Source organism: Cygnus atratus, chromosome Z (assembly GCF_013377495.2).
Source record: "Cygnus atratus isolate AKBS03 ecotype Queensland, Australia chromosome Z, CAtr_DNAZoo_HiC_assembly, whole genome shotgun sequence".
Lineage (NCBI taxonomy): Eukaryota > Metazoa > Chordata > Aves > Anseriformes > Anatidae > Cygnus > Cygnus atratus.
The window spans coordinates 19,521,557-19,544,991 of NC_066396.1; the positions used below are offsets into that span (position 1 = coordinate 19,521,557).

Here is a 23,435-nt window from a genome sequence, read left to right on the forward strand (position 1 = left end):
GAATCAAAATGTGGGATAACTTGTTTTCTTTGAGTTGATGGAACAGTGAGTTTCTCTACTAAGCACTAAAGATACTGGAGAGAACATTGGCTTATTTTTTTTTATTATTATTATTATTATTCCATAAGATTTTGGTTTGAATGGAGCCAAGTTTTCAAAAGTTTCACTGCTTCTGTGAAACCTAATACTTATTCACATAAGGCCAATCTACGCCACCCTCCCTCCTGAAGGTGAAATGTCTGTAATGTTGGAGTAAGTGATACTTACTCCTGTTTATTTTTTATTTATTTTTATTTTATTTTTTATTTTTATTTATTTATTTATTTATTTATTTATTTTGTAAGTAAATAAGCATCAGGCCTTGAGAACTGAACCATTTTAAAACAAAGCAATAACCATAGTCCCGGTGGGTTTTCCTGTGTTCAAGACCAAACGTGTGGGAAAATGAAATATTCTTCAGGCTGACTGAAGGTGATCTGATGGAGAATAATGGCTAGGTAACTCAGTGATTACCTTCGTTATACATATATCTTTCCATTAATTCATTTCTGGAAATCCATGGTATGGACATATCCATCAGTTCTCCTGGAAAATGTTGTGACATGGTGTCCTAACCTGGCACTTCTCAGTGTGACAGTTTGTCTAGCTTTTGAGGGTATATTCATGTTCCCAAATTCACAGACACAGACCTGTCACTGGAGATGGGCACTGTAAAATAGCAGCAAGCAAGACAAAGAGGTGTGTTCTGTTTTAATCATTGCACAGAATCCATTCTAAACCCACTGAGATGACTGGTCACCATTCATTTTCTGCTTGTGTCACGGACATCAAGCAATAAAAAGAGGTGGGCAGCAGAATAGAACAGAATGCAATGCAATACTATGAAATATCTCAGTTGGAAGAAACATTCAAAGATCGTCTAATCCAACTGCAAGGACAGGACTACAGGTTAGAAATGTTCAAGCATTGCATAGAAATTAGAGCTACCTTATTTTGTTTAAGAATGAGAGATGCTTACTATAAATTTTCAGCAAAACTCTAATAGTTCCTAAGTCATCAAATAACGGAAAAAATAAAATGAAGTTTTGAGAAAAAAAATCGTTTGACTTAGACTAAGCAATTTTTTTTTCCTTATGGGTAAAGTACTATAAATGCTTTACTAATGTTGAATTATTAAATTCTCATGTAGGCTTATAGGCATACTAAAATGGATTTTCTGTGCATTCCTTTCTAAGTTGAATGAATCTGTTTAAAGAAAATTTTCATGAGTCACAGAAATACAAGCATTGTTTTACATATGAGTCACTTCAAAATCTGATCAAGAATTATATTTAAAGCTTTAAGAATTACTTAAGCAAAAAGATTGCAAATCCATGACTATGATTGTGCATTTCATGGCCTTTTGCCTTCTTGTTCTTTACAGTGCTGAATAACAGAACAATGTATATTTCTCAAAATTATGAATAAGAAAATAGCAGTAAGTTCTTCTTTCAAATAACAGTAAGTTCTTCATTTCAGTTGGTGTTCTACTACTACTGCTGCTGTTCTATGACACTGAACATGTTACTTTGCATATTCTGGTATGTCATCTGTATTAATCACTTCACCCCTCTCTGAAATGTAAGCCAAAACAAACTCCATTATTTCACTTCCAATAGCTTCCAATACCCTTTCATTTTTAGGGATTTATTATTGCTGCTAAGTTTAAGAACTCAGCATCCCTTTCAGATGTAAGCCAAATGCATTAAATAACCCCAGAGTATATTATCTTTTGAATCCTTACTCCTTAGGACAATGCCGTTGAAATGATTACAGCAGCTGGACTTGGAACTGAGAAAAGGAAGGGCTGATTTTTGTAGAAATTACATCCTGACATCCTAATTAAGACCTTCCTTTCTGATATCCAGTGGTATGTGGTGCAGCTTCCTCTCTCCCCTTTCCTTGACACAACTTGTTGAAGAGGAATGTGAAGGCTGGGTGTGATCTTTCCAACATCAGAGTGAAAGGAAGTAACATACCAAACAGATGATGTCATGAGTGCTGCTGAGTCTAATTCCACCTCCACCCCTGTGGTATACCACTCAGCAACATTTCAAAAGACTAAAGTCAATAGTAATAACAAAAACCCCATTCAAGATATGTCAGTATTAAAAGTGGAGATAGAAGGAAAGCTAATTAAAAAAATGAATTTATTGATATGCCATAAGTTTTATTTTAATGGGTAAGCTGTGCTCAGGTACTTTGCAAGTTCAAAAGGTAAGAATACTTCTACACCAGGAATGCATTGGGAAGTGCTGACAGCAACCCATCTCTACATAGCTGGGTAAACCTGTTCAGCATGAATAACAGTGTGTATTCTCTAGACAGACTTTATTCTGAACTCAGTAGAGTGTGAGTGTTCCAATTCCTGATAGTTGCACTTCATCCTAAATGCTTCAGCCTGCCTGCAAGTACCCTTTGCTTCAGAAGTGGCAGTAGGATTAAGCTCAGGCATAAATACACTGCATAGGCATCGCCTAAATGAGTGTCCGTATGGAAAAAAGCATGTAGGGCCATACACCTGGTGGACATACTGCATGTTGGCAACGTTTGGGCTAAGGGCTCTGCTGAAATGACTGTTTGGCAGAGGTTGTCTTTAATGGAATTACTGTCGCCATCACAGGCAGCCCCCTAACCCGTGTCTGACACTGTAAATAAGCAGGCCTGACGGACCGCCTGCTCAAGCATCTCACAGTCAGCTTAGTCCTTCCATGCAACTACAGGGAAGATGTAAGCTGTTTTGAAGCTAAAGACACCAAGAAGTTGTTAGGTCTTCATTCACTACCTCATGAAGGAAGGAGGCATCTCTGGATTCAGGCCAGTTGTCCCAGATGATAAACCAGACATGCTGTGCAAAGAACATGCAACTAACCACCCTGCAACCATGCACACACTCTAGTGATGTGCACCCATTCACTTTTGCTGCCTTCTTGATATGATTTTGTGCAGTCTTTAATTTCACGACTGTTAGTTTCTCTGGTTCCAAATGTGTATTATAGGATTCATGAATTTCTGGAAAAAAAATATTTTTTACAGCATTCGCCAATAAAAACATGACAATAGTCAAGCATTTTATGACAGTTCAATAGCTTTTGGAGAAGAAGATTAGCCTTTCACTCTTGTGCAAATATAATGATGAAGCACTGTGCATGAGTGATGAAAGAAAATGATTTGGCAAGGAATTAAAAAAAGTAAAGATGAAAAGCACATTGAAAGTGTCCTTTCTAATCTTGAGAAGATATATAAACCCAGCAATATTAAGATGATTGCATTGCTTTGGGTTGCTGTAATTTGAATATCATTTAATCTCTATTTAAGATATCTGCATATTTTTCTATGACATGTTTCAATGGCAAAGTCAGTGATAATGAGAGTTTGATGTTTTACTTATGGACACTTTTGCTCATAGCTCAGTGATGCCGCTGTGAGATATCTTGTGATAATTTGTCTGAGAAGAAATTGTCCTATAATATTTAATCATTACTTCTTTGATGTGTGGTGTGGTTAACAAGCTTAACATACCTGATTCTAATAACTTAGCCTTGATACATAACTATCTCATCCTTTAAGTCATATTGATTTTTGCCACAGTAAAAAGACCTTGCACTCCATAATGTAAATATGTAGAACACGCAGTTTTATACGTGTGCACAGATATACAAAGTTTCTATAAAGATTCAGAACAAATTCAAAACAAAGAACAAGGAATATGAATTAGAGGAAGTATTTCAGAAAGTTGCTGGAAGGAATGTAAAGAATAAGACAACACACTATGAAGGCACAATTCCCATGAATGAGAAGGAGTTGCTGAGCATTACATGCAACCCATTTAAAGATGTAAATAAGGAGGCATTAAGGCTACTTTAAAAATAAAAATTAGAGGGAGAGGAAAGTCAGAGTTTATTTGGCTATAGATAACTAAGGTCAAAAGGAACATTCAAGAGAACAGTGTCACTACAGAAAAGCCAGATTATCTGTTTCTACTGGTGCTGACCATGGAGAAAGGCTTTTACCCTGCTCATTACAGGAAGAGAGAATCTGGAGAACCGTCAGTTCAGAATTAAAGTGCAAACTAACAAATAAACAACAAAAAACAACTTTTAGAAGACATTGATAAAATGAACAGCAAAAAAATGCCATGAAAAAATGGTGTTTACACAAGAATTATAAAATGACTATAATATAAATGTTTATATTACTTCAACATAGTTCAATAAGAAGAAAAGATGAATACTATGATGCTAAACTTTAAAAAATCATGGAGAAATATCTTTGAAGATGTAGACCATAAAGCCTGGCTTCTGTACCTTGAAAATTTATGAAAGCTGCCATAAAACAGTAGAACTGAACGTCATGTCTCAGCAACCTACTAGAATTCCTTGAGGGAGAAAAATTTTGTCCATATGAAAACACAAAGTAAAAATCCAAATATATTAAAAAAAAAAAAAGCTTTGGAAAGGTTCTATGTTGAAGAATATTAAAGAAAATAAGTTGTTACAGGAAAAAAAGCTTATTTTATCTGTGGGTAAGTAACTGATTAACAGATAAGAAGAAAACAATAAAAACAAAACAGAACAAAACAAAACAAAAGCCTCACAGTAAAGGAGATTTCCAGCACAAATAAAGGTCCACAACAAAATTCTCTGGTATAGTCATCTGATGACCAACTTGTTCTTAAATGTTCTGGTATTGGGATAAGCTGTGAATTGGGAAAGTTTCAGATTACACACAGTTATTGGGATGGTCCAATTAAAAGTTGAATGTACAGAGTTTCAGAAAGATCTTAGAACACCGAATAACAGGATGATAAAAAGGCAGATTAAATTTAATGCTGGTAGGTAGCATTTAGTGTAAGTATACAACAGTTTCTAGATGAACACTCAAGAAACATTTTTTGAAAACATTGTTTCAGTAAGAATCAACTCTTTGCCCCCTTCCCCAATAATGTTAGAAATTATTGCTGTCTTCTAGTTTAATGGTGTAGCAAAGGTATGGTTTCCAGTCAGATAAAGAAAAAGTGAAGAAAAAGGGAAAGGGAAAGGGGAAGGGGAAGGGAAGGGGAAGGGGAAGGGGAAGGGGAAGGGGAAGGGGAAGGGGAAGGGAAGGGGAAGGGGAAGGGAAGGGAAGGGAAGGGAAGGGAAGGGAAGGGAAGGGAAGGGAAGGGAAGGGAAGGGAAGGGAAGGGAAGGGAAGGGAAGGGAAGGGAAGGGAAGGGAAGGGAAGGGAAGGGAAGGTATGGGAAGGGAAGGGAAGGTATGGGAAGGGAAGGGAAGGGAAGGGAAGGGAAGGGAAGGGAAGGGAAGGGAAGGGAAGGGAAGGGAAGGGAAGGGAAGGGAAGGGAAGGGAAGGAAGGGAAAGATTAAATATTGTGATTCTGCAAAACCATGGTTTAACTGTGTCTTGAATATTCTGTGGAAATCTGGTCCTTCTACTTCAGAAAAGTAGGAATAAAACTAGAAAATAGGTAGAAAAGCTGATCAGAGGAATTGCTTCTGTGTGAGGATGAAATAGGAATCTTTGTCTCAGATAACGTCAGATAATACATGACTGTGGGAGATATGAAAAAAATTTGGAAATCATAAATAGCACAGAGAGAGTGAGTAGAGCATAATTTCTCACAATGCAAGAGCTTGGATGGCTCATTTAAGAAGCTATAAACAAATGAAAAGAAGCTATCTCTCCAAAAAGTATGTAATCAAATTAAGGTACCTGTTGGCATGGATCTGTTAAAAGTCTAAATGAATTAAAGAAAAAGATCCTGAACAGCTTCACAAGTAATAGTCCATCATTGCCACGAGGGAAAAATTATAGAATCCAAATGCAAATTCCAGATTGACAAATCCCTAAATCACTAATTGAGAGAAGCTGAGAGAATGTATCCAGAGAAAGGTCAAACTCTCCTTACCCTATTTGACATGTTCCTAAGCACCCACTGCTGGTTCCTGTTACAGTCATTATAGTGGGGTAGATGGACTGGTGTCTTATGTGCACATTCTGATAATTTTAAAATCCTGTCCTGGTAGTAGAAAAAACAATCAAAGAGGCTTTATCCTGTCAGTATTCCAGTGCTATGACTCATTTTTTATCTAATGCAATCTTTGTGGCAGTTATTCATAAGGGTTTCTGAACAAATATTTGCATTTTAATAAGAATGACAGAAATTTGTATGTTAAATATGATCCCAATTCTTCCTGTTCATAGAGGAGCTGACTAACCAGCTGATGCTAATATCCATTTTGTATTTAATATGTTCAGAATATAAGGGTGTAAAATTACTCACATTGCCACTTCATTAATTTACATATTATCTGTTCCTCATCATATTGCTGTTATTGTGAGTGAGCAAATACAAAAATTGACAAATGGCTGAGAAGAGATGGTGAAACTTTTCTAACTAAAAATTACAGAGATAGGAACAACTGTTGTGACATTACAACAGATATTTTAAGAAAAGAGTATGGGTGTTAATCCAATAGCAATGATTTTCATAGTTAGTAAATTTGAAATATTCCCATTTGAAATCACTGACAAGGTCATTTTGGAGTTGGGAAGCAAATGCAACTTTCCTCAAAGCAACATTTGTGTGCGTTTGCCCAGTAAATCCGGTCCTTGCATCTAGATGTCGTGAAATCAAAAGTTGTGATAATACCGTGTCACAATGCTATGCTAGAAAATCACTTTGCTTAGTCGTCATCCTCTGGAAAGGCAATATAAGAACTATCTCCTGGGAAAGTGACAAACCTAGCTGGTGTTTTCATACCCTATCTCTAAATGGAAGGAAGCTCCCTTGTATTTCCTTGTATACCCACTCAGTAGTATCTAGTTATTTACATGTGGTCTGTAGATCAAAGCGTCTAACGATGGATGGTCAATATATGCTATGATCAAATGCTGTGATATTAGGAGAATAACACAAGGGACCAAGAAAAGCACCAGGCATGTCCGGGGGTAGCCTTACCTGTAGTTTCAGTAGTAAGTGAAAGGTCTCTCATTAAGGGGCCAACATCTTTGGATTCACCATTGCTGTGTGCCCTATGATATAATTTACAGCAAGATAAAGAGAGTTCTGAGTTTTCTGAGAGCTCACACATTTCTGAGGTCCTCACACATTTCTGATGTGAGGACCTTCAAACTGTGCACCAGGCTAAATACCTTTTTAAGGATCAGAGGCTGTGCAGAATTAGACTCAATGTATGCAGAGGAAGAATACTACATATGTCCATATATATTTATGCACTCTCTCTGGAAAGCAGAAATCCATGGGCAGAGGGAACTATTGATATCACCAAGTTGCCAAGACTCCCCAAATATCATTCTGAAAAGCGGATGGCGATTTGTTGTTGCTGGGTAAACTAGTGAATGGCTTTGTTCAGGATAGAATCCTTTAATGCATTCTTGTTAAGGGAGGTGAGATGGTGATTCCCAGGATTAAGTCCATGTGTAGAGGCAGACAGCTGATTTTTATCAACCTGCTTGAGCAGAGGTGGGTTCAGCCTTTTTGGATTCACTCTCTTTCCATGATTTCGGACTTCCACAAGTGCTGGATCACTGAGTGCTGAGCAGCAGCTAAAGACAGTCATGTACTAGGGTCATGGTACCTCAGCTTCTCTCCAGGTACATGCTGTGGTATACCACCTAAAAAAGTGGAGGGAAACCATGCATTTATACCAGGATTGCACCAGCTGCCAACAGCCCTGCAAGAGCTAGAAACTAATGTACTCTCAGACCATCATGAATCCTTGGTGGACTGTGTGGGTCTCACAGTGGACTCAAAGGTGAACTTTGTAATTATATATATATGTGTATGTATAGATATATATATGTGGTGGTTTGGATGAATATATATTTTCAGAGCCTGTGTTGGGTTGAGCACTGTGATTTTATAAGACTTCTAAGCAATTTTACAGTTTCCACCAACTACCCTGAAAAACACTACTGTTTATAATTCTAGTATGTACAAGATATATATTATAGAAACAGACTAAGCAGTCATCTGTTTGTTAAGAGAAACCTAGGCAAAGCCCTTCAATGACCAGAAAATACCTCAATTTTCAGTGTGACCTGAAGAAAGAGGCTTATGTCTTGATTTCCAAACCACAGCTCCTGGCTTTCATGACTTGGCTTTGATGTTAATTGTCTCCTCAAGATTATTTCTCAGGATCTTGGCACTTCTGCTGGCTTCCTTGGCCTGTTACTCAAGCCTGGCATTGTCTTTCGGTTATTTCTGCTATTCATCTTCCTACTGCTTATCTTGGCCTCTCCAGTCTGGTTCTCATCCTCCCTCACAGAGTCAGCACTACTACCTTCCCAAGCTTTTCTCTTGGAGGCTCTGACAACTTTTTTCATCTCCCAAGGCACATCTATTAATTCCTCCAGCAATTTCCTTATCTCTACTAAGTTTCTCATCTGTTTATTTCCCCAGACCATGCCAGTGTTACAGCACACCTCCTAGTTATTCCAGGGCACTTCTTATTCCCCACCATACTTCTGCTTCACTTACTCTGTCATACTTTCCACCTGCCCAGAGGTGCTTCCTCAGAAGATATATTTTTCAATTTTTTTAGTCTCTAAGGATCCAATTCTTCCCTCTACCAGACAGTATGGGTAGAATGGAGTTGCTGTGAACAACCTTGCTTTGATAATTCTTCTCAGTCAGGACAACTGGTGTTACAACCACAGATCAGCCCCACAGGTGTTTATGAGGTCTGTCATGTTCAGACTGTACAGTCTCTTGACCTTCAGGGACCATAGATGGGCAATCAAAAAGCCAGAGTCCTGAACTTTGACAGGTGAACATTAGTAGGTCGGGAAACAAGACAAATTTCTAGCTATAGTTGTGCACAGAGACTTTTAAAAATTAAAGAAAAATGTTTGAAGATAGATGAAATAGTATTTGCAACATCAACAAAATAAATGTCTAGCAAAGCTTCACCATTATTCCACTGCTTCCTGTGTTAAATCTCCCAGACACCAGATGGCCTGTCCCCTCAAAAAAGAAAAGAAAAGAAAAAAAAAAAAGGAACAAAGGAACAAAGAGATATGTCTGTGTCCAGCCATGCTCTTTCATCTGTGATTTTACCCATATTCTTTGACAGAGGCAGAGTGCAAGGTGACTCTGCTGAGGTTCCTCTGGAAGCTGCAGTTTCTTGTGGACTCTACACCCTCTCCAGACCTGCAGGCGGTGTTACCTCCTCCATCTGCAGAACTGTTGCCTGTTCACCGACTGCACTAGTATCTGAAGCACCAGGATCTGCTACTTTGCAGAAAACCACCTTGTGGCCTGTAAGTCTGAGTAGCTTAGGTTAGGTGTCACTGCACATCAAGAACATGAAAGCTGAAAAAGCCCAACTTCAGTCTTTGCCTGGGGCCTCCATGGGCCTTGTGCTTCCTCTCTCAGTTGTACTGTACATTTACGTTGCTCTGAAGAGGGTATGAAATTATCTGCTTCTGTTCACTGCATTGTGAGATCTAAAGTCTCTTTACTTGCAAGCTTTTCCATTCTACACTGCTATTCTATGCTCGGCAATTGTTTTGCATTACCTAAGATAGTCTCTATTGAAAATAAAAGGTCTATGTGATGAACAAAGCCTGTTAGCTTGAGCCAGCCTCTTTTCAGATGTGTTAAAGCATTTTCTGCACCATACATTTTCACTGTAGCATGCATTTAATCCTACTTATCAGAGTTTACCATGTTCAGATAACCTGCTCTTGGAATTTGCGTGGGTTGCCACTTTAATTTTCTTATTAATGAAAAAGGAGCAGCACATCAATGACATGTGTGCAAATGAATTCCTCTGCAATGATTTATCTTTATATTCAGCGAACATGTAGTTGTCCCGAATCAAGTTCTATTAATCAGAAACTATAAACAACCCAGCTCTGATGAGCCATACTAGGCGGGGGGAATGCAGGTAATCAAAAGAATGTTGCTTTGCAAGTGAAGCTCCTTAGAGTATGTAAGTGCTTCTGTGCAGCATACTCCTTGTCTACATACAAATAAATAAATAAAAATGAAAGTATTTTATTTTTATCATGTAGGAAGTGCAAAGCAGAGTGACTCAGTGGTATGATTAACAAATTTTATTCTTGGAGACAAATATAACATGCAACCATCCAGCAATAAGAAATAAGAAAAAAGAAAAGAAAAAAAAGAAGGAAAAAAATAGAAGAAGAAGTCAACCTTTCCTTGGTAATATCCTATACATTGTCATTTCTTGCTTTGGGCCATATCAGATACCTCTTAGCAAAAGAACCTGTTCTGGAAGAGCAAGCTTTCTATCTGAATAAGAGATCTCAACCTCCAAAATTAGAGGCAGAGCAATAAAATTCCACTTGGAGGCTTTGCTCCACCTTCTCTCTGATAATAAGAGACTAACCAGAGCTGTCTCTGAGAAAGAAGCAGAAGCAAAACCAGATGGTAGGAGACTTCTCCCATATATAATATTAATGTTAGCATTGCTTTTACCGATTACATTGTTAGCTGCAACTTGATGCCCTTATTTGTAATTCTGCTTCTTTGGCAATGCGAATTGGACCAGCAAAGAAAGGAGAATATGAGAGCAAAGCCTCTCAGCATCTGTTTCTAGAAGATTTTTGAGAATTCTTCAAGCGTCCTCCAAAACATTTTAAAAGACCTTACTCTTGCATTGAGTATAATGCCCTGTAGTCCTTCATATAAAGTATGATTATTTTTTTCATCTTTTAACACCATTTGCAGTTGGGATAGGATGGTGAAATCATGAAAAAAAAATAAATCAAATTTGTGAACATATTATTCAGAGTTTACAAAAATCTCATAATAACCAGTAGAACAGCAAAAGAAAATGAATGATCGGGCACAAACTGAAGCACAGGAAGTTTCAGTTGAATATAAGAGGACACTTCTTTACTGTGAGGGTGACAGAGCACTGTAACAGGTTGCCCAGAGAGGTTGTGGAGTCTCCTTCTCTGGAGATATTCAAAACCTGCCTGGATGCCATCTTGCACAATGTGCTCCAGGTGATCCTGCTCAGCAGGGGGGTTGGACCAGATGATCTCGAGAGATCCCTTCCAACCTCGGCCTTTCCGTGATTCTGTGATTCTGTGGTCTACGTTTTTGATCTGAAGTGCTTCTACTTGTGATGTTTACATGTTGTCCTAGGCTGTCAAAGGGATAGGTTAAAATTTCAAATGATCAGTAATAAATCATTGTCTTAGGCCACTGCTCAGCTATTTGGAAAAAAATAAAACTTTTTGTGCTTTGGGGCCTAATTTTCCTCACTCATGAACATTAATCCACTGTCTTAGCCAATAATATTAAGTACAAAAAAAGTATAACATATTTAATCCAGGATGACATGCAGAACAAATTCCTCGAATCTAACAATTTCACAGTCCTTGAGAATTTTAGGCATCAATGCCAAGATCAACTGCAGGAAAATATTTTTAATACTGAACAATAACACCACAATATCGCAAGGCAAAGGTTTTATCACAACTCCATTTCGCCCAAATCCCCTGCTGCAGAAGCAAGCTGAGGTGTCTCCTGCAGCAGCTGTCTGGGAGTGCCTGAGCCCCAGAGAAAGGAGTAGCCACCACAGTAACTTTGACCTCCATCTCCCCAGCACACACACCCCAAAAGTGTACTAGCTCCAGGAAACAAGCTCTCTGTCATGCTTTAGTTTTTTACACTTCCTAAAGATTGAATTATCTTAACAAAATACTATCTAAGGCTCCTTTTCATCTGGAAAGAGGAGTCTGGACTGCTGATGTTTTGTGTCCCAATTATCCATCTTCACTTGCAGTTAACTCCATGGTTTCACTGGTTACCACTGAACTTGGCAGAAGTATATGGAGGAAACTTGTATCCCTGAACTTATGTTTGAACCAAGTGTATTCCAGAAGTTTACAAGCAGCCACCAGTTCTCAATGTCCTGCATACGCAGCAGCAGCGCTCTGGGAAGCAATAGTGAGCTTTGTGTAGGACTTCTGCAGGGAGTGTCCATTGCTGCACTTGAAATCTGATGGGGGCAACAGTAAAAGGTGCAAAAGGCTTTTTTACCTCTGTATCTTGGTTAAATGTAGTTAGGGATGTGACAACACCATTGTAGTCTGCATACAGAAAAAAAAAAATAGCCTTATAGATTGGACAGCTGAAAGGATCGCTTTAGAAAAGAACTGTTTTTGCTTTCTTGTACTCCTTGGCCTTGTTTTGGAGTTAATAATACTATTGCAATTTTTTCTTAATGAGGAACTTAGCATCTCCTGGAGTGTCAGAAAGAGCCCTCTGAGCACATGCAATATTTGGTGCACTGTTTCTCACAAAGAGCATGATTTTGCTTGTTTTTTTTGTTTGTTTTTAAGGGCTTTGAGATCTCAACCTGGCAATTTCTGCAGTTCTTTTTTTACAGAAACAACATTTTGAAAATCTATCATTTAACAAGCTGAAGAGCAATGCTGCCAGGATTTCTTGGCTACTGCTGTTGCATTGAAGAGGCAGACTCAGATGAGCTGCTGTAAGCACAGTTTTCGATTTGCATGCTGCAGTGCAGAACTCATCTGGGTCTGAAAGACCACCCTGGGAGTCCAGGTAAAGAGGTGCTTGGTGCCTATATTAAAACTAGCCCTAATCTGGTTTTGCTGTATAGAGACATCAGTGTTGACATACAACCTGAGGGGAAGAGGAAGGGCTAGTAAATGCAGTTTGACGATGTAATGCACCTTTGTGTAGGTGGTAAGGAGTATGTTCAGCCCTCCAAAATAGCCATGTAGCCCTTGGAAAGACAATGGAAATTTACAGGTGTAAGTGAGAGAGCAGTCGAGCTTAGCTATTGGACTATAACATTGGCTTTGAGTTTTTCTGTTGCTTGGTTACTCAAAATCTTCCACCAAGGTTGGTCAGGAGTGTGCACAGCTGTGACCTGGATGGCTAGATGAGCACCATCTCTTCCTGGTAGAGGTGGGAGTGAGGCATGCACACATGTTGGGTAGTGTGGCGGACAGGTCCTCCACTGAGAACTTCTGCAGTCATTGCCCAGCATCACTTCTTTTCTGAATGTTTTCTACACTTTAACTACCAAAGGTATATCATTGTCTTGCAAATGTGCGAGTTCCCCACAGACAGCAGCAGGAATCTGGGCAGGAGTAAAGCATGTTGTTCTATCTAAAACATTGTCTGAGAAATAAAATGATTTTTTCTGCGTCTTCTGCAGAAAAGAAATAATAATAAAAAACCCTAAGACCCCAGGAAAGCTTCCCCAACAATGTGCAAGAACGCAGGCTCCAAGGTTATGTGACCTTGTTGTGTGCAAGAGCAGTAGCCTCCTGACCATTATTTAAGTTCGTTACATATGTGTGAGGAAGAACTCAATACCTTTTGGATATGGTGGTTTATGCCAATGTTATTCATGTCTTTTCCCAGGCCTTTACAAGCTGGGAAAGTCACCTTGTGTTCAACCAATACTGGGTGTATCCCGCTTCAGCTATTGTCAGGCAGCCAGCATTTCATCACTCGGCACATTGCAGTCACATAATGGAGGCAGGAACTCAGCTGAAATATAAAGCAATGCTGAGAGCTTGTCAGAAATGTAAATGATATTGCACCTATTGTCAGCGACGTATCCTCCATTGTTCTCACAGTTGTTTCCCAGCCGAAAAAATGCTGGTGAGCCTGCATGATGAGACCAGTCTAAGTGCCTGCTTACTGTAACGTGCTCCATCAGGAAGAGCTAACTGATCTCATGCTGCAAGCAGCACATGTGTGTGGCAAGGAAAACCGTGTACTGAAACCTGGTGTTTATGGTGCTGCTGCAAAGCTGTGACTGCATGGTTTCCACCGGCTGTGTCAGCATCATGGAGAACACTGAAAATGCACAGTCTGGGGGGGGAAGGTGGTTCCTCCTGACCTGTGCAGAGAGAAAACCTAGAAGGGTCTCACTAGTTTTGGTCCTGAAAGGGAAGGGTTGCTCTTCCTTGGAAAGGGGAGAGAACAGGAAATTAAATGACAGTCAGGGAGAGAAAGTTTAGCTACAGTAAGTTCACAAGGGATTTCTGGGCGCAGTTTATTGACCTGTTCTTAAAGAAGAGAAATCTGAAAAGATGGTGGTTTTTAGAAACGGAGAGTAAATATGCAAACATATAGATATACTTGTTATTTTCTGTACCTGTGTTACTTTCAGGTACCCTGCAGGGAGTATTTTTCTCCATTTCAACAGTGTTATACATGCATCTCCTGCAACGCTTGTAACACCACATTTGGGGCTTACTCGTAAGGACAGGGCTCACTTGCGTGTATGAATCCAGCTGAAGCTGAGCACAGAAGAGAATGTAACTCAGATTTTATTTATTTATTTATATTTTTTTTTAGTGGGAACTTTGAGATATTGGAAATATTTCTTATGCTGAATGTGGAAGAAAGTACCTTGTTTAATTTACTGGATACATTTTTAGAGGAGGAAGTAAACATTTTGACCTTTTGTGTTTGTAAACCATTTCTAACAACTCAATTTTCAAAAGAGAAATTGCTTTAGAAAGGAAGGTGAGGATTCTATCTTGGATATATCAGAATCAGTTTATTTAATGAACTCAAATCACTTAAAAATGTTTTTGTCTTAGAAATTGAGGGATTCTTGAATGCCAGTCCCTTCCTACAAACAGTTTCTGCTCTGATGAACCCTGAACCCTTTCTTTATGACGACAAAAATATTTTGTCAGAAAAAGTCCAATCTGCTGTACCTGCAAGCAATTCTGCTGGTCACAGGAACCTCAGGCACTCAGTCAATAGATCATAGAGAAAAGAATGAGGGTCATTGCCCCCCGGTCAATTTTCTTTCGTCTCCTAATTCAAAAGAATAATGGAAAGTTGGCAGAGAGGCAAAGGAAAATTATCCCTCAGCTTTGCTTCCTCCTCTTATGCTCACACAATATAAAACAAAACAAAACAAAACAAAACAAAACAAAACACTTTTTAGTATTTCTTTACTTACCGCTTTTTAAAATTTGTTTTCCTAAAGTTCTCATCATCATTAGTCTCCAAATTTGTTTCATGCCTTCTCTCTACTGGTCACTATCTCAGAAGATCTCAGAAAATTTAGTTCTAGCTGTTTTATTAGGACAACAACAGTATTGAAGTCAGATGCCAGTAAATGACATCTTGTATGTACTTTGCAAAAATACTGCTCATCACTTTTAAGAGGAGTTTCCCATGAGGTCATAACATGAGTCAGCGTGGAGGCTGTGCAGCACAGACACAATGAAACAGGGGCAATTTGCACAGAGATAAGCATGATTTGTTTTGTGTCTGTTGTCTTTGACCAGTTCTCTGATCATACCAAGCCCTCTCCTTTTTTTTTCAGCTGTGATGCCTGAAAGAGGAATAAAAATGTTGGGATAGAGTTCTGTGACTACACATCCTTGGAAAAAAAAGAACTGCAAGAACAGCCAAGGAGATTATTTACTTGTAGGTACCTGCCAGAGAGTGCACAAGGTCAAATTTGGTCTGTGGAAAGATGCAGGCAACTTTTAGTAACCTTGGTGGAGATGACGTGTTTATTCCTGGCTTAGTAGGAGATGTTCTGGGTATATGAAAATTCTTTCTTGTAAGAAGAATCTTTTTTTTTTTTTTTAAATTATTATTATTATTTTTTATTAGAAATATTTCCTCAGTCTAATAATACAACTTATGCAAAGATGCCCTGTGCTACGGGTAAGGTCACTTTTCCTTTCCTTTTAGCTCCCCTTCATCCTGTTAGGCATGAGAGGAGCCAGCCTCTCTCCTTCTGAGTTCCCCTCCGTTTCGGGATCCTCAGTGGCAGGGGGACAAAATACAAGGTCTTGTTTTCATGACAGGCTGGTATCAACCTTCTTCGTCTCTTCCCTTTCCCTTTCCCATTGCACCACAATAAAATATAGCAAATATTTCATTGTAGATCTTCTGTGTTATTCATCTTAAGCATGTATAGCACAGATGCAATTCAGATGCATACTTTCCTAATTCACAAAACCTCACGTAAGGTTACTCTGTGATGTCAAAAAATTATTGATTTTGATTTAAAGCACATTCTTCTACTTATTTCTAAAACTCTACCTTGTAATGGATTGCTTGCCTGTAATTTGCATGTTAAATCTGTCATCAGAGAATTGCTTAGCAATACCTGTTGCAGGTATCTTTCTGCCTCCATCTCATCTGCCTTTAATCCACTGAGTGGGTGTTTGCCTTTGACTGTCACAAAGTTCCCAGATGTATCACCTTTCATTTCCAAATACCTGGAAGGTGTCTGTCAGTCATTGGACCTCTTTAGCTATCCTGCCCAAATTTAAGGCCAGATCTAGAAAGGTGGATTATGAAAAGTTCTCAATGATAATAAGATTTTGGCGCCATTTCTTGACCAGGGAAGAAATTTTACAAGGCAATTTTCCTTTGATTTCTGCGGAGGAAAATATAGGAAACTATAATCTCAAGAAAATGTGGAAGTTTATTTCAATGTTTGGGCTAAGAAATAAATCTACAGTCCCATGATGAATTGGTAATTCAGTCAAATTTCTTAAGATTTTGTGAAATCACACTTTTCCCACATTAAAAAAAAAAAGTCACAATTGTATTGGTTAGGAGAACATTATTTATGTGACTAGAACATTTGGCACATGTCAGATGGAAGAAAGGAGGAAACTGACCACAGCAAACAGAAAAGCATGTGAGTATGTAGTAACCCTAAACACTTTCAGTTAAATGAATCTGGGTTTAGATTCATGTCCTTGGACAACTTCAACACGTAGACCTCTAAACTCCAGTCAAAATGATCCTATTTATCTGTACTGAATGAAAATGAATTCCATTAATTTAACACAGATGGAATTTTGTTATATGATCTAGAGAAAATACAGAAAGACAAAAGAGACTATTTAATTATTTGGAAAAACGGTAGTATATTTTTCTAAGTCTTTGCAAAAAAAAAGACAAATGTCCTTGCTGTGTTCTTTCATGAAATGAAAAACTTAAACATGTTTGTGGATGTGTTGTAGGTTAGGCAGTGCTAAGTCTTCCTGTTCAATTCCTAACTGATTTTTTGCAGCACTGAGGAGCTTGCCTTGTGCCACTGTTAGACAAAATGTGAGAGAAAAGCTGCACTGTGCCAACTGAATCTGCCAAAAGTTAAGGTTATGATTCAACTGCTGAACACACTTGTATTTGAAAACAAACAAACATCTTACAAAGAAAAGCAGGGAAGAGTACATTAAAAATGTATTTACTGCGAACATGCCCTTCAGCCTCCATATGAAGTGTGCGTGTTGGGATTTGTTAATCTCCAATTCCTGCATAATATTTTCTTCAGACTGGCAGACCAGGGTTTTCTTTTCATGCCATTGGGCCTGGATCTCATGTAGGACCGTGATTATATCAAAAATTTTATTGGCAAAGCAGAACTCAGTTTGAGGTTGAGAGAAGAAAAATGCATGTCTCTGCAGTTAAAGTCATGGATTCTTCAGGGGGCTCTTTGAACAATGATGTGAGACATGTAAGGAACAGCACAGAGTCAAGGATTTGGGGCTTTTATTTTTCACCCATTGACATGGGAATAATTTATAATCTGGAACTAGTGTTCACCTCCCACTTAGGGGTGACCACAGCTGTGTAGAGCATGGTTCCTCTCCTTTCCTCACAGTATCCACAATTCCTGGCCCCAGAGCCTGCATCCCCTGCCACTCCCAAATGTCTCCTGCATCAGGGAGCATCCCTTCTCCCCCATCCCCACCAAACAACCTGAGGTAATCTGGTAAACCCAGAGGGTGCTGTTATACTGTCTCACCCTCATCATCAGCCATCCAGGAGGAAGGCTGGTATGAGGGAGAGTGCACAAAGAGGAGCCCCTCCTCTTTGGGGCCGTGTGGCAGGTGTTGGGGTCAGCTCCACAAGGCAGATTGCAGCACTCTGTCTGCAAAGAGGCACGGGCTAGTGAGAACGGCTGTTTGGAAAGCTCTGCAAAAGATTAGAGCTGTTTTTTTTTTTGCTGGCAATATGCTGTGATTTGTACTGGCCTTGAACGGCACTGTAGGTCTGCCTCATGTTTTCCCTTCAAAGGAATCCACCTAATGAATTCTGCAGTCGTGCCTGCCTTATTACGAAAGTGACAGAGCAACCCCCCCCCCCCGCCCAAAGCCATCCTCTGTTCCACTGTTTCTTTACCTGTGATGCAAAGAAGAACACTGAATGGTCCATAAAGTGGCTGTCAAAAGTATAAATAAAAAAAACCACACTCAAGCTTTGAATTTTAATTTATTACACTTATCTGTTGCCTTCATTTTATTTGTTTGCTTGCATATGAGTGAGAAAGAGAGAGCAAAATCTGAGTGTGATATTAAAATATACATTTCTTTTTCCTTTTTCAAGTAAGTAATGAAATTAATAAAATAGCAAATACGTATAGCAAAATTCAAAGTTAGCACCAATATCCACCAACAGCAACATGTACAACTGTTCCTCTAGGCCCATGAATCTTTTCCTCAGAAAGACAGGCTGTTCAAGGAGTTAAGAAGAGCTGACAAACATAGTAATAGGTGGGTAAAGAGTATCCTCTGGTATCCTCTGGGATACCAGAAGAAACTATTTAAAAGTTCAAGGAAAGAAGCTTCCACAGCTTTCCGCTTTCCTGGTGAGACAGCCCTGCAGCTCATTAGCACTCAATGAGTCTTTCCTGCTCTTTAGGCCCACCCTTCCTTTACTTTCTTATAGTGAGATATTAATTTGCGATAATAAAGTATCACAGGAACCAGTCATGTTTGCAACAAGTCAAAACCCTATGTAATTTTGCTTATTGCCACTAATGTTGTCTGCTATAACATCCAATATTTCTTGCTTACTAAATCACATTTTTGTTCTGCTCCATATGGCAACACTTTCTTAGGGAAATGAAGTTGCTTTACTTGGCTTCAAATATAAGTAAACCCTAACAGAAGCCTTTCCCTGAACCTTTCTTCTCTGTCTAATCCTTCTTGCATGTATAGTAATTCTGTATAAAGGTCACTTCCAATTTTCTTCACCCCGAAGGCTTCCCAATAAAACCTCAGAAGGTGTCCTGACAAGCTCTGCCTGACATCTTTGCCTCCAGTTTCAAAGCCATGATGACACCATTGTGTTTGCCTCCCTGGGAACCTGGCAAAGGCATGAGCATACGCAAAGAGAGCCCTCACTCATTAAAACATACAGAGAAGTTGTAAAGAGAAGATTTTTTTCCCTTATCTCCAGATAAGATTTTAAAGAACAGAAAGGGAAGAAGAAAGGAGAATATCTTTAATGCATTGGTTTTCATATTCATGATTTATGTAAGACTTTCATCAAAGCAAATCTCAAGTTTCTTAAGATGAACTGTTTAATCACACAAGTACTTTCCATTGCCTGTTAACTGCACAAAGGTTGGAGGCCCACAGCATCCAACACAGGCATACAATGCTTATGACCCACGATGCCGTGAAGTGCAGCATGGTAACCTGGATGACACAGGTCACAATGTTCTGACACTGCTGTCAGGGAGTGAAAGTCATCTGACTTCAGTGGAAACACGCTGACCTGTTTCCCAAGTGCATTTGGCCTGGAGCTGGGTTTCTTTGCAGATTGCACAAACCAGTTTACGCCATGCAAACCATCCTGTGTGGGGCCCTGTGGGAGAAGGTGGGTCCTTGTGATGCTGCTCCTTTGTCCTTGTTGTCATCCACCTCCAGACCCCTGCTATTTCTCACTAGAGCTTGGCTTCTGGAGGGTAAAATACACCTCACATGCTTGGCTTTTCATATTCTCCTTTTCATATTCTCCTTAACTCTTCTTTTTTTTTTTTTTTTTTTTTTTTTTTTTTTTCCAACCAAGCACCTCCTTACATCAGATTAGTGAACGGAAACGATTTGCCAGTTGGCTGGTTTTTCACATATACTGAACACAGTCTTGAATAGTTCCCATAATATTAATATATGATGCCTTTGTCTTCAGGGCATTTGTTATTACCAGATGTTTCTCCTCCTGCTGCAAGAAGCTCAAAATTGCAACATAAGCTGCAAAATGCATTCCTTTGTTTCTTAACTCCTGCACCTATGTTTTCACCTGATGTTAATCAGCATAGCTGAAATCAGTCTGGGGCAGATATTTGGCTCTTCTGGAGATAGTCTGCCACACACCTGGCTCTGTCTGGTTGGTTGCTCCTAAAGCCCTTGCAACAGGATATATTTCTGCGCAACCTTTCCTTCTCCTTCTCCACAAGTACGCAAATCAGCACTTGTGTCTTCAGAGTCAGGGATTTAGCAGATGGGGCAATGTCTGCTTAACAACTGAGACAAATAGCAGGCAAGGGTGGAAAGTATGCATGCATTTTGCTGTTGTAAAATAACAAAACTAAAGCTGTCTGCTTCTATATTCCCCAGCTCCCCAGGCTGTCAATGCCAAAGTAAAGTGTACTTCATGCACTGGGGGTACCTGAACAGCAGGCAGTGAACATCTGAGAAGGTGGGTCTTTGGGACCACAGATGGTCTTCCAGGAGCTGTGCCTGTGGGTCACCACCCCTGGGGGCTCATCACTGCTCTTCTATCCTATGTCGCTACACAGCACCATTGACCGTGAACTTTGCTACTCCCTTGCTGCTCTCATAGTGACCTTCAAAATCAGGTGGGGAAGTTTAACTTTCAATTACTGCCAGTCTTCTTTTCCTTCCCACCCTGTCTGAGCACTGGCACAGGTTGCCCGGAGAAGCTGTGCATTTTTCCTCCTTGGAGACAGTCTAAAGCTATCTGGTCATGGTTGTGGCCAGCCCCTTACTAGGTGGCCTTCCCGGAGCAGGGACTGGACCAGATGACCTTAAGAGGTATGTTACAACTTCAGCCATCCTGTCTGATTCTGCACAAACCCCTCCAGCAGAAGAAGACTCTAGGTAACAGCCCTGGTTGGGGTGCTAGTGTGACTCTGGTGGTCACTGTCTCACCCACCAGTATGCCTGGATCTGATAGTATGAGTGATGGCCCTAAAGACGTCCCTAATAATTGGCTTTTCTTCAAGACTAGTGCTCTGTAAAGTGTGTGGTACTGAGAAAGGAAAGTCAGCAGGGGTCTGTGGTGGAGGTAAAGTTGGAGGGTTACTTTGCCTGTGTCCTATATTGAGGGCAGATGCATTCAGTGCTTTTTTTTCTTTAAACATCAGATGACAACTGAATTTTCAGATTTTCTAATGTTTTTGTCGTTGAGATACCAGAGCATGCTACAGATATGCTTTCTCCTGTTCTGCAAGGGGTCACTAGCTATTTCAGTCCAGGTGAATATAACAGTTCATATGAGAAAAGTGATGAGAACATTTCATTGTCTGGTTTTCTTACAGGTGGGAATCCAAACGCAAGTCCCGACTATGGTTCCTTTATTATCTGAAAAAAACTGCCCTCTTTCCTCATCCAGGTGCTTGAAAACAGAAAACAATAGTTTTGTTATTTCTGTTTTCCCTTTTGAAAAGCATTATCAGTTTTCTGTTGATAAATAAAAAGAGGGGTTTCAGTTCAGCAGACTGACAAATGAGGTATTGTACCAATCTATTCATAATCAAAATGAACAATGCAAAAGAAATCTTAGAAGTTCTTGTAATAGCTATAAGTACTGCATTTTGTGAAGGATTCATTTTGTTTGTACATTAACACTTCATCATAACTTGAACAAAACTAGTAGGGTGATATGAGGACAGATAAAGTTACACTTTATCTCTGCATAGAGGATATCCAGGGCCCAGAGAACATCTATCTATACTACCTAGTAATTTCTTGGGTTTCTTAAGATTAGAGAAAATTTTAGCGAAGTCCCTTTCTTGAAGGAAATCTTGGAGTAAAATTTTAAATTGCAGGTTGTATTGCAAATACATAGGTAGCTAAAAATATGAAATCATTTCATGCTTTAATGCTTTTACAATGCTTAATGCTTTTACAATGACCTGTTATTTGAAGCGATATGAACATTGAAAAATCACTGCTACAAAATTTATCCAGAATCTTAATGAACTTGTTTGAGCTGTGCTTGCATCTCTTTTATGTTCATTTACAAGGAATGTCAAGACCTCTGATCGTATCATGTAAGTGTCCATGAAGCAGTAAGCTGTAGCCTTCTGAGTCCAGGAGGGCTGAAGTCTAACCTGTGGTTGTTTGTGAGGAGTTCTTGTTGGGACTGGTGTTCTCAAGCACCCTGCTCCCTTGGAGGATGTAGATGGTTGAGGCACTGGGGCCAGCTGGCAGTGGGCTCCTAGTGGCCAGCAAGTGTTGGCAGTGCTCACAGCAGGCAATGATGGTTGGGTGGGGTGGGCTGGAGCAGAGCATGAAAAGCCAGGTGTCACCTAGAAGTGGGTCTTTAAGGCCTGTTTTGGGACAGATTGACCAGATGACCTCTAGAGGTCACTTTTAATAGAAATAACTCAGTTATTCTGTTCATGAGGTAATATTCATTATTTACTACATAAATAAACACAATTTCTGCCCTTGGAATTTTCTTGTTTACCCCTCCAACTGGTAAGCAAAACCCAGAACCATGATTTAACAGTCTGGTCACCAGGTAGTAACAGCAAACGACTCTTGAATGTCTGTTACTTCTAGCAAGCTAATATAATACAAATACAGGACAAAATTATTTTCAGTTTTATAACAATGAGGAAAGAATGTCCTTTTGGAAGAAATTTCAGAAGGGAGAAATTGTTAACTATGAATTATTTGCTTGATTCTATCTAATGTTTTATATGCATATACAATTTGGGATCATAGGAAGCATGGAAACTAATATTTTCAGATAAGGTCAACTTCTGCTACTTGCAAAAACCTATGTGACTGAAAGAAATTCTGAATAATAATAGTAATAACAACAGCAAGTGTTGACAGTAGGGTGATGAAGTCTCTCTTGTCCACCCTTGTTGCATTATGCAATTCCATAAAATCCAGTCAGATAAAATGAGTAAAATACCCAGTACTGGATTAACTTCCACTTGCATAAGAACCACACTATACATTAAGGTCTGCAGAGGTCAAGAGAAGAAATATTCTACTCCCCAGACTCTGTTCTTTGCTGCATAATTGGCTATAGGTATACTAGGGAAATATTTGTTACCTTCCTCAGGCTATTTCAATGAAACACTTTAGTTATATTGGTATAACTGAGTGCATGTGCACTTTTTCTTTTAATCATGCAAGTGTATATATGTGAATTTCAGCAATGCTGAGTCCTCTTTTTTTCCTTTTTTTTTTTTTCCTCTATCCATAACTAAATCAACATTAAATTCTTCAATTCTAAAACAATAACACTGGCTCTGAGTCAGTAATAATGAACTGTTTTGATTTTCAGTTTGAACATATGCAAAATCTGGCCAAGGATCAGATGTGGGGAGAGGGGGAGGGATGGGGGTGAAGCATGCTGTGGTTCCAATG

The 23,435-nt window shown here is 39.3% G+C and overlaps 2 long non-coding RNA genes across 2 annotated transcripts; both read left to right on the plus strand.

Annotated features, from left to right (window-relative positions):
• The first annotated feature begins 468 nt into the window (after positions 1-468).
• On the plus strand, positions 469-9,564 carry LOC118251462 (uncharacterized). Its single transcript, XR_004779823.2, has 3 exons — positions 469-948; positions 1,519-1,580; positions 9,134-9,564. It is a non-coding gene; the product is annotated as an uncharacterized LOC118251462 (long non-coding RNA).
• Positions 9,565-15,370: 5,806 nt separating this feature from the next.
• Positions 15,371-20,799, plus strand: LOC118251463 (uncharacterized). The gene is made up of 3 exons (XR_004779824.1): positions 15,371-15,474; positions 20,421-20,502; positions 20,603-20,799. It is a non-coding gene; the product is annotated as an uncharacterized LOC118251463 (long non-coding RNA).
• Positions 20,800-23,435: the final 2,636 nt, after the last annotated feature.